Here is a 12013-nt window from a genome sequence, read left to right as displayed (position 1 = left end):
AAGTGTGTTAAAAAGTGTTGAAAAGATTTTTAAGAATGTCTGTCTTTCTGTATCAGTGAGTGTTAGTGCTCATCAGAATCTCCTAATAGCACCAAAACAAAGGCAAATGGATACACTCATTCAGATGTTAGAAGAATGGGAGGTGCACTATTAGGTCACTCTCAGTTGGAGTTTCTGCAGGGCTTTTACTAAATGCTGATCACCAGTGTAAGTTAGGTGGAGTTTTGTGAGAGAATAGTGTTTGGTGGCCAAGACCTCCTTGGGCACTTCTTCCTAGGTGGAATATATGACAGATAAGGGAGTAGGAGAGGTAATACAAGGAAGCTACTCTTACCAGCTCAGAAGGAGCTGATGAAGACCAAATATGCATTCAAGAAGCCCATGTGATCCTCAAGCTGTGGATAGTGCCTAATGTGGTCATCCAGGATGGACACTGGACTGCAACAGCATTTATCTGTATAGTCCAAAAACTCTCGATAGGGATTCACAGGATCCAATGGCCCATAGATAAGATGAATGGGAATGGTTACAGAAGCAAGAGCTCCTACACACTGTTTTCTAAACTTCTTCCTCTGGTTGATAACTAAGTTCCCATAATTGTTGCATATCCCTGCCCACATGTCCCACAGTTCATTCTCAGAGAATCGAGTGTATGGTCCAAAGACTAGGGTAAGACCTCAGGAGAATACAAAGAAGTTCAATTATGTGAGAACGGGTGACAGGATGCATCCATCTTTGAGAAGCTTTCAGAGAAGTAGAGGATGGTGAGTCTCTGGAAATATACCTCCATTTGACAGACAGGACTCTTCATGGTAAGCTGACAAGATCAATTCTGCTCAAAACTATATAGCAGCTCCTGAACAATGACAGCTCTATAATCATGAGACAAAATGTTGGTCCTGTGGTTCTGGAGCCCCAGATGCCGCAAAAGTGCCTTCACAGTGCTGGCCTGTTCAAAAATGAAATAGTGATATGGTTTCGGTTTGTCACTGAAGCCAATGCCCAAGAAATCAAGGGTAATCACTCAATGAAACCTAAGGGATAGACCTTCCCATATCTTGTACCAAGAATACCTAGATATTAGAAAGCCATGTGAAAGCACAACCATCTCAGGACTTCCAACCATATCCATATAGTCTTGGTAAAAGATGCACAGTCCCTTTTAGGTGAAAAAAATTTTTAGGTGAAAAAATTAGGTGACGACTTCCATGAGTGAGGAACAGAAGAAAGTTGTCATGGAGGTGGGATATGCAGACAGGCTGCAAGCCAGTAGCCCCACCTGAACTACCACTCCCTCGTCCTGATTCAGGTAAGACCCAGGCTACATGACTCAATGTTTGGTGGTTTTCTTTTATTTTAAATTAAAAAAAATTCTTAATGTTTATTTTTATTTTTGAGACAGAAAGAGACAGCATGAGCAGGGGAGGGGTAGAGAGAGAGGGAGACACAGAATCTGAAACAGGGTCCAGGCTCAGAGCTGTCAGCACAGAGACTGATACAGGGCTCGAATTCACCAGCCATGAGATCATGACCTGAGCCAAAGTTGAATGCTTAATCAACTCAGCCACCCAAGCACCAGGCTCTCCCACATATTCTTTTCAATAATCCATGAGATGCATGCCAAAAACGACTTTGCATGTACTCATGTAAAAATAAATTACAGAAATTAAATGAAAAAAAAAAGAGTTAAGAAGCATCAAAGAAATGCAGGCAATCAATAAGCTATTGTCAAAATGGCAAGATTTCCAGGGGTTTTGTCTGTGAGAACTTTAAGGAACAGCAGATGCTGTGAGGAATAAACTTGGAAATTCTCTGGGCTTACACCAGTGGGTTAACAAGGCATAAAGAATTACAAAGCCATAGGATGCTCTCACCCAAGTTTCGGTAAACAAGGCAAGACCCCCCCAGAATAAAGTAGGGAGGAGCCAGGGCCCCCAGAATAGAGAGGGAGGGGCAAAGGCCCCAGAATAGAAAGGGAGGCAAAGGCCCCCAATGCAAAGGTATATGAGGTAAGCAAGATTAGGCATTTAGGGCAAAAGTGCCCCCCACTTTAGTACCATAGCAGAAAGCTGCTTTCACAGGACGGAAGGACCAAGTTAGGCAAACAGGTAAATAGGGTTATAGACCACTGCACTGCAGGTGAAGCTGCCCAGAGTGGAGTTGATTAGCAAAAGAAAAGGTGCTTGTTAACCCTGAGGTTGTTCCCCTGTCTTATCCCCTAGGCTAGCTAAGATAAACAGACACACCTCCTGTCTGCTGTTAACAACCATCTGCCCATCTGCCTGCACCAGGATTTTGTTTTATATTGACCCAAACCACAAACACCCTATATCTTCAAAAACCCCTTTTCCTCATGCCCATGAGTTAATGTTAACCGGTTCATTGTCTCTTTGTGCACGCCCATCACATTTGTAAGCCTTCTGATCTTAATAAATACAGGGCAAAGACCCTTATTTGGGGCTCTTGCTTTTCCCAGACATTAGCAGTCTCTCGCTTTTCATCCTGTGTCCCACTCTCTTGCTGGCCAAGAGAGAACTTTAGACTTAAAGTCTACAACAAGATGCTATTGCTAATAAAAAGGAATCCGATTATTAATGGAAAATGCATAATTTTTATTACTAGAAATTAAAATATGATTAAGGGAGTGAAGGAGACTTACTAAACAGATTTCAGAACACTCCCATTTACAAATGAGGATACAAAAGTCACACTTGAGATATTAGCAATCAAATCTTCCTTAATTTGATGAAAGACACAAGAAATATGTCATTTTCTCCAGATTCCTATCATTAAGTCATCCTGATTACCAGGAAGCTAGCAAACAAACAGAGTCCAGGGAAATAACCACATCAATTCCCTCCTCCATCTCCACAGGTGATATTCCAGAAATGTTCTTACTGGCTCATGGTAGGTCATCTTCCCACTCTTTGGCCTAGTGGCTATGGCACAGGGGCTCCAAGTCCTCCACTGGAGAAGCCAGTGAAGAGTGGGATATGGGCTGCTTTCATTGCACACTCCCATTATCCAAGTGATGTACTCTTGTTAGTAGTTATGTTGTGTACTCCAATTATCAAAGTAGCTGTAATCATTACTACCACTGTTTTATATAAGCACTGTTTGTCATTTACCCTTATTGGCTAATTCTATTACCATTTCTATTTGTATCTCAGATCATCTTCCATTTTCCCAAATAGCATTCTTGAGAAGTTCCTTTAAATATACAAATGGGACTTTTCTCATGTGTCTGTATTTTGGAGTTAAGATCTTAAGGGAGCCAAAATTGAAACAGTATTCAGTGTGCAGGACAATTAATCAGGATTAATAGATGGGGAAGGTACCAGACATATATTAATCAACGTTCCTTGATCAACATGAGATGTGGCTATCAGAGGAAGTCCCTAGGCTTGGGCATGCCAGCTCTCTGTAGGGGAGGTAATGACTGAAAAGGCTAATGGCTGGGGACTTTCAACTGCACTCTAAGCAGCTGAAGCAGAAAGTCTATCTTTGGAGGTGGTTCAGGGTGGCCCATATTCATGTCTATCACAGCCTCATTATCAAATGATACTCTGGCCAGGTAGGCAACTGTAGGTTTTTCTCTCAGCACTTGCTTTTGGCTTCCATTTTATTAATTTTAAATGTTTTTATTTTTTATTTTTGGGAGAGAGAGAGAGAGTGAGAGAGAGAGAGACAGAAAGAGAGAGAGAGAGAGAGAGAGAGAGAGAGAGAGAGAGAGAGAGAGAATCTAAAGCAGGCTCCATGTTCAGCGTGGAGCCCAACACAGGACTTGACCCCACAACCCTGGGATCATGACCTATAGCCAAAATCAAGAGTCAGACACTCAACCAATTGAGCTACCCAGGTGCCCCTGGCTTCCATTTCTTGATGAAAAGAGGTATGCTATCACACTATTTGGTTTTCTGTTTTTAGGCATTATGCCCTTTTGTCTGCTATTATGTTCTCTATGTTTACATCATAGCTTTACTACAATGGGTTCACATTTCTCTTTTTATCTTTCTATAAGGTGTTCTGTATTATTTCTTTAACCTATCTTCTAGTTCACCAATTCTCTACCTAGGTATGTATCCTTTGTTGTGTAAAATTTCTTTAATGTTTTGTTCTAGTGGTTATAATGATTAAGTCCAAAACACTCATTTAGCATTTTTTGACAATGAGCTGTTTCTTCCTTATGTTATATGTTCTGTCATATATATGTGCATATATGTGTTTGTGTGTGGTACATGTGTGTATGTATGTGTGACACATTTATTTTTTATGTTGGAATTTGGTAATAATTCTGTGGTGGTATCCATTCTGGTTTCTTGTTCATTTTTTCCCGATGGAGGCTTATTTTTAGATTATGTGCTTGTAATGAAGGAGTTTATCTGCAGGAATCTTGCAAAAGCCTTAATTAAGACCAAACCCCTCCAGAAAGGATTAGTTGTACATTTGCCATTTGACTGGGTTGCCACCAGGAATTATTTGGATCATGCTGACAGTGTTAATTTGAACACCAGGACCATACAAAATAGTCACGCTATTGCAAATTCTCAGAGACCTTTTTTCCCCTTCACTAAGCTAAGGGCTGGGAATAGAATTTTCCTTGGCATCTTCTTTTCCCAATAGAAAAAAGTAAAGTTTTCATACAGATTGTAGTCTTTCAAGCACCACATCATGAAAATCTAACTATTTATTGTTATGGGTCTTATGTTATCAGGCCAATGTAGTTAGAGGTAAAAAACAGAACAGAACAAAACAAATACCCTGAGCATTCAAATAGCCTAAATTAAAATACATGGTCAGTATCAAGGAAAATCATTTTAATACTATTAATTTGTACAACTCTGCTCTAATTTGATGGAATTAGCATAATATATGTCCACTCACAGTTCTGGATTCATATCCTTATCATGAGTAAAAGTATACAACTAATCAAACAAAGAAGCAAATGGCAGGTAAAGTATAATACCAGATCTCCCCTCAATCTCAGAGGCTGAGTACCCATTGACTCACATTGGGCCCATGGTTGTGAGTCAGTGGCTGTAAATCCCTGATTGGCTAGCTCAGAGCTGAGTGTGGCCTGAGATGCTTTGACTGGATACCTCCATCATCCTCATGATACCAATGTGTAAGTCATGAAAGTTTGTGTTATCTACAGGAAAGATTACAGAATAAATCTGAATGACTTAGAGTAGAAACTCCAGTTACTTGGGAGCCTGTGATAGGATGAGCTTTTAGATTTAGCAATTTCTGTATTGAGTTTGGATTCTCACTTCAGTTTTTCAATGAATTCTACAACAAAGGTAATGTTGAGTAAGTTTGAATGGGGTGTTTGACTTATTAATACTACTTCCCCAGGGTTTTTGCTTATAATTTGTTATTTAAGCCATAAATCCTTTTCTCTCAATTAGTCTTTATGGTAACCACACTATTAGAGAATGAATGCTTACCAAATGTCCTTTATATTCAATAACCTTCTGAAGTGAAGAATCAGATGTACTCACTTCCTCTTCTTGTCTTTGACATCAACACCCATTTTTCCTCACTATACCTTGGATTTCATACCTGTCATTCACGCATGCAATCCCAGCCTTTATAATAGTCTACATGGTGTATATACAACATTGCTTTACTTGTGTTCCTATCTGATTTCTGAAATTACATATGAAAAAAAAAGTTTTCAATTTTTCTAGATTTTCCAGATTTGTCTCTTTGTTTGGTTGAAAATATCATCCTTCATAGGGGCATTTACTTATTATTTTAAAAGTAAAAATGTCATTCTTAAAATGATCAAATATTGGTTGCTAAAGGAAATCGTAATTAGTTTCTAAGGATTGAAATCAAATATCTTGTCTTTAACAGTGATAAGATACACAAATTAAAATATAACAAAATTAAGCAGCATTCAAAGAGCTGTAAGAGAAGGGTTAATGAGTTCATATTAGTTCTCTAATGGGATATTATATAATCAGTATCATGGAATAGGCAGCACAATTTCCCATGTACAGTTCTGATTTCATATCGCAGGTGGGTTGAATTAAATAATGTCCCCCCAGCTTCAAAACATGTAGTCCTAACTCACAGTACCTCCAATAGGATCATATTTGGAGATAGGGTCCATAATGAGTCAATCAAGTTAAAATATATTAACATGGGCCCTAATCCAAAATGACTGCTTTCTATATAAAAAGGGAAAAGGCAGATACAGAGATATGCATATACAGAAGAAAATGTGAAAAGACAATGGGAGTCAACCATGTAAGAGTTTTAGGAGAGAGACAAGGAATACAGTCTTCCCTCACACATCTCAGAAATAATCAACGTGGCCCACAACTATTGATTTGGACTTCTAACCTCCAGAACTGTAAGACAACACATTTCTGTTCTTTAAGCTCCTCAGTGTATGGTAATTTATAATGATAGATCTATCACACTAACATAGATTTGGGTTCTGAAAGTAGAGTGAAATTGTAACAAAGAATTAATAATGTAGGAGTGGCTTTGTGGTTGGGTAATGAGTAAAGATGGCAGTTTTGAGGAGTATGAAAGAACAAGCCAAGATTTCTTAAGGGACTGGTGGGTGAAATATGGACATTCAATGTACTTCAGGTAAGGGCTAATAAAGAAAAGAGTAGAGCTGTGGAGAAAGACTCTATCATCTCAGAGAATACATATAGAATCATGAAAAAACATATTTCTAGAAATATGAGTATCAAGGGTGCTTCTAGTAGGATAGCATATGGGAATTAGGAACATGTTATTAGAAACTTGCAAAATGGCCATCATTGTTAAAAAGTAGCATAGCATTTAGTTGGACTATGTTCTAGTATTTTATGAAGAATATGACTTTTACATGATAAACTGGGACAGTAAACTGAGGAGATTTCTAAGCACAGTGTTGAAGGCATGGCTTGGTTTCCCCTTGATGTTCATAGTAAATGCCAGAGGAGAGACAGAAATTAAATAATGTACCACAAAACAAAAAGAAACTAGCATGTGATGATTTGCAATCATCTCACCCTATCCAGATAGCCTCCTTTAAGAAAAAGGGGGGGACACAAAGGTGTGGCTAGAAAACCATCAATTAGGAGGTTAGGCATGTGAAATGTGGGTAAACTCAAACATTGTATCAGTAGCCAGGAATTGAGATAAGGTTATCAAAAGGGGGGTGTAGTACCCTCCTGTGTGATGTCTTTAACACCTTTAATTGCAAGAGAAGCAAACAAGTGCTTTATTCTGAAATTTTAATATTGGCAGAAATGTGGACAGCTGGTATTGATGGAGAAACAGGACAAAATGAAAGAAGACTGTTGGACTACTGGGATTCTACAGGCAAGTAAAAGGCCTACAGATGCATCTGGCTGAGAACATGCATTATCCTTCAGAAAGGGAGCAAATGAACCCAAAGAAGGTTCAGAGCTGGCAGGGTTGCCACTGCCACTCCAGACCTAGAGTCACAATGCCAGGGGTTACAGTCATCTCCTCCATCCTGAGACTGATGTCATCTCCTGGGTTCCAAATGTTAGGACCACCTAAGGTGTTCAGAAGAATGTACTGCAGCAGCTCTGAAAGGGTGGGAAGCCATTAATTACAATGGCCAAGAATGTGAAGCTGCCACTTCACATCAGAGGTCAGAGCCTAGAGCCAAAGAGGATACTTTTGAGTCATTATGATGTAATTTAATTTTCACTCATACGTAGAATTTAAGAAATGAAACAGATGAATGAAGGGAAAAAAAAGAGCAGCAAACCATAAACAGACTCTTGATTATAGAGAACAAACTGAGAGCTGTTGGAAGAAGGTGGGTAGGGGGATGGGTTAAATGGGTGATGGGTATTAAGGAGCACACTTGCTGTAATGAGCACTGGATGTTATATGTAAGTGATGAATCACTGAATTCTACTCCTGAAACTAACATACCATAAACTATAACTGGAATTTAAATAAAAACTTAAAACAAAAAAATTTTTTTCTTACTAGGATCCAAGCTTGCTCTTGACACATGAAACCCTGTCTTCCTTTCCAATTTCTCGATTTTGGAATAGTGATGTCTATCTTGTGCCTGTCTGGCCATTGTATTTGGGAGATGACAACTTGTTCACTGTGTTCACACATTCTCACTTGGACAAGAATATAGCCTGAGTATTAATCATAGCTGGAAATGCATCCATATTTGATACAGGATATTTAGATTAGATTTCTCCTTAGTGTTGATGCTGAAATCGGTGAAGACTTTTGGTGACATTCACATAGGAAGAATGTATTGCGCACATTAGGACGTGAATTTTGGAATTCTAGTGGGCTTTTATAGATTGAATTTTGTGCCCTAAAATTGATATGTTGTATTCCTGACCCCCTTCAAATGTGACCTTATTTGGTAATAGAGACTTTACTGGGGTAATCATGTTTAAATGAAATAATTAGGGTAGGCTTCATCCAATAGGGCTGCTGTCCTTATAAAAAGGGGAAATTTGGAGTCACAGACACGCACAGAGGGTAGAGTATATAAGTACATATTGTGAAAACATGGCTATTTTAAGTCAAAGAGAATGGCCTATAAAAGATACATGTCTCACAACACTGAGACTCACCCAATCATGTAACACACAATTATAAACTTCAATCATTCAGATTGTAAGGAAACAAATGGTATGTTACTTAATTTGACCAGTTCCTGATATTTGGTTTTGCATCCCTAGAAAAGTAATACAATACTCTGAAATAACCATGACTCAAAACATACAAATAATCAAAGGAAAAACAAAAAGTAAAAAATACAGCGGCTTCCTCCTCAATCTTCAACATGGAGCAACAAGGAGATATCTTACTGGCTCACATTGAGATATCTCCTCATACTGTAGCTCAGTTGTTGTGGGTCCTTCATTAGCTAATTCAAACTGGTGCTTGAGCTGCACTGACTGAACACTTCCACCATCCCTAAGATGAGGTGTTGTAAGTCATGAAATTTTGAGTTTTTCCAAATCAAAAATTGGTAGCCTGAAAGAAACAGACTCAGATAAGTCTGAGTGACTGAGAGCAGTAACTTCAGTTTATAGGGAGCCTAAGAGGTTTTCTGAACTTTTGGATTTAGATAATTCTGTACTGATTTGGGGTCTTAGTTTATGCTTTTCAATGAATTGCATAATATGAGTAGTATTGAAACACATTTCACTTGGGTATACTTATGCTATTAATACTATTTTCACATGTCATTGTTGCTTATAATTTTAGTGAAGCAGTAGTCATTCCCTTATATCATCTTCTCAGTAACCACAGCATTAGATCATGATTGCTCACTAGGTACATTTTTCCTCAATCACCCACTGAAGAGAATAATCAGATGTATTCACTTTCCATACTGCTCAACATCAAACCCCATTTTCCTTTCATCTTCCCAGATTTCCTGTTACTCACACTTACACATCCATCCATCCATCCACCCAATGATGGTGCATTAAATGTTGTTTTACTAGTGTTCCCACTTAATTTCTGAAATTACAAATGCAAGAACCCATAGCATAGCCATGTGTGCACATGCACACACACATACACACATATCTTCATGGAATCAAGTTCTTAAAATGACTTTTTATATGATACAAATTAAGAGAGAAGATGGAGGCAGAATAGAAGTACCCTAGTCTTGCCTCTTCCCACAAATACAGCTAGATAACTATCAAATCAACCTAAATACCCCCAAAATCAACCTCAAGACTAACAGAACAAACTGCACAACTAAAGGTAAAGAAGAGACCACATCAAAGAAGGCAGGAAGTACAGAGACAGAGAGAAATGGATTGTGGCTGCTACAGTGGGGAAGGAGCTGCAGTCACAGAGAAGGGTAAGAGACAGTCTAGCATATAGGGGAGCCCAAACAAGGAAGATTAATCCCCACGGCAATTGGCTTGGAAAGCGAGAGGGGCTAAATTTTGTGAGTTCTGCCAACCAGGAGGGCTAAAAGCTTGGTTATTTAAAGATCAACATCCTGGGATTGGAGAGACGCAGAGGACACTAGGGCTGCTCTTGTTGAGAAGGCAAGGCAAACAGTCCAAAGACACATAGGGTGGACACAGTCATGTGAAGAGTGCCAGAAGTACACAACAAGAAGGTTATTTGCTCATCTTGGAGTGTGTCCCACAAAGTCAGCATTCACTGAGGGACCCCTCTGGGAAAAAAGTAAGTGGGAGGTGCCATCCCCCCCCCACCCCGCCCCTCAGCCTAAGCACAGGGACATGTGCAGGAACCAGCACATCGCTTAAACTGCTACCTAGTTGTTTACATCAAGCCCCGCCCTCTGCTGTGCTTCAGTGGAACTTCCCTTCCCAGTAACGCTTGCCTCAATCCCAGCATGTTGTGCCCCCTCCCTCAGAACACCCGCCCAGACCCCTGCCAATATCACGTCTACCAAATCGGGAGTTTTGCAGGGCCTCATTTCCAGCAACAGTGATGATAGCTCTCATTTCACAAACTGACCACAGCATACCTGGTTAAAACTCACCAAATTCAGGCCAGGGACCAAAAACTGCCCACAAGAGGAAAAGAGAGCCTCTACAGATAACTGCACTGAAAGATAAAGTGGCGAGGACACAATAGCAGAGCACACAATAGCAGAGCACAATAGCAACACACACTGGGGACACTCCCTGAAGCACCAGGCCCTGGGGAACAGGGAGCATGATACTTCAGGCACTACAGAACCTCTTCTTCATATGACCACTACTCTCAAACACAGGAGATATAGTTGACTTTCCTAAAACAGAGAAATAGACACAGAGACTTAGATAAAATGAGAAGACAAAGGAATTTGTTTCAAATGAAATAATGGAACAAGGCCACATCCAGAGATCTAAGTGAAATAGACATAAGTAATATGCCATATAGAGAATTTAAAGTAATGACCATAAAGATATTCACTGGACTTGAGAAAATAATGGAAGACACCAGTGAGACCCTTAACACAGAGATAAGGAATAACATAACAGAGATAAAGCTCTCAATAAATGAAATAAGAAACACACTAGATGGAATGAACAACAGGCTGGAAGAAGCAGATGAACAGATTAGTGACCTAGAAGACAGAGTAATGGAAAGTAACCAAGCTGAACAAAAAAGAGAAAAAGGAATTATGCAAAATGAGTAGGGAACTCAGTGACTCCAACAGATGTAATAGCAATTATATTATAGGAATCCCAGAAGAAGAAAAGAGAGAAAAGGGGGTAGAAAATTTATTTGAAGAAATAATAGTTGAAAATATTCCTAATCTGGGGAAGGAAACAGATATCCAGATCCAGGAGGCACAGAGAACGCCTAAAAAGTCAACAAAAGCAGATACATACCAAAGACATCATGTAATTACAATGGCAAAAATGTAGTGATAAAGAAAAAATTTTGAAAATGAAAATACAATGGTCCTAAATTTTGGGGATGCAGGAAAAGCAGTTCTAAGCAGAAAGATTATAGCAATACAGTCCTACTTCAAGGAGCAAGAAAAATCTCAAACAACCAATATAACCTTACACCTACAGGAGCTAGAAAACAAAGCCCGAAACCAGCAGAAGAAAAAATATGATAAAGATTAGAGCAGAAATGCATAATATAGAAACAAAATAAACAATAAAACAGATCAATAAAACCAGGAGCTGGTTCTTTGAGAAGATCAACAAAATTGATAAGCCTTAAGCCAGACTCATCAAAACAAAACAGAGCGAGGACTCAAATAAGCAAAATCAAAAATGAAAGAGGAGAAATAATACCAGAGAAATACAAACAATTATACCAGAATATTATGAAAATCTATATGGCAACCAATTGGACAACCTAGAGGAAATAGATAAATTCCTAGAAATATATAGTCTACCAAATCTGAAGAAGGAAGAAATAGAAAATTTGAACAGATTACTAGCAATGAAATTAAATCAATCAAGAAACCCTCAAAAGTAAAAGTCCAGGACCAGACACCTTCACAGGCAAATTCTATCAAATATTTAAAGAAGAATTTATACCTATTCATCTCAAC

The 12013-nt window shown here is 38.9% G+C and overlaps 1 pseudogene; it reads right to left on the bottom strand.

The window, feature by feature from the left end:
• Nucleotides 1-283: 283 nt before the first annotated feature.
• Nucleotides 284-8071, bottom strand: LOC121025737 (mesoderm-specific transcript homolog protein-like; annotated as a pseudogene).
• Nucleotides 8072-12013: the final 3942 nt, after the last annotated feature.

Source organism: Herpailurus yagouaroundi, unplaced genomic scaffold (genome assembly GCF_014898765.1).
Source record: "Herpailurus yagouaroundi ecotype Mexico unplaced genomic scaffold, PumYag 67700, whole genome shotgun sequence".
Taxonomy (NCBI): domain Eukaryota; kingdom Metazoa; phylum Chordata; class Mammalia; order Carnivora; family Felidae; genus Herpailurus; species Herpailurus yagouaroundi.
Note: the sequence above shows the minus strand (reverse complement) of the source record. Positions and strands in the feature narration are given on the sequence as shown.